The sequence below is a fragment of the Penaeus monodon genome, chromosome 33 (assembly GCF_015228065.2).
Source record: "Penaeus monodon isolate SGIC_2016 chromosome 33, NSTDA_Pmon_1, whole genome shotgun sequence".
NCBI lineage: Eukaryota > Metazoa > Arthropoda > Malacostraca > Decapoda > Penaeidae > Penaeus > Penaeus monodon.
The window spans coordinates 2,646,450-2,646,769 of record NC_051418.1 but is presented as its reverse complement, the minus strand read 5'-3'; the positions used below and the strand labels follow the sequence as shown (position 1 = coordinate 2,646,769).

General features: G+C 32.8%; 1 protein-coding gene across 1 annotated transcript in view; it reads right to left on the bottom strand.

The window, feature by feature from the left end:
• The window catches only part of LOC119593941, a gene marked incomplete at its 5' end in the record, with an annotated part of 30,134 nt that overhangs the window by 7,593 nt on the left and 22,221 nt on the right, over positions 1-320 (bottom strand).

Sequence of the window (320 nt, the reverse complement as noted above, 5' to 3'; positions counted from 1 at the left end):
GCAGTCTCTTCTTGAAATGATGGTACCACATTGTTTACTTTTTGGGGGCCTCTTACATCTAACAATCTTACAATAATGGCATGAATGCATTGGTAGTAGTTTCTATCAATTGGCTCTAAAATCCATGTTTTGCTCTATATATTTTGCTCTCAAACAAAATTAAAATAGCTATTTTTGGGTCGAGTCAATCCGGGATCCCTTATTGCCCAAAAATTTTTTTTTACAGCAAGAGTTATTCATATTTTTACTAGTTCTATGGCACTTCTTGAAAAAAATTCCAAGAAATAACAAAATTGCTACATAGTTTAACAATGCAAGGC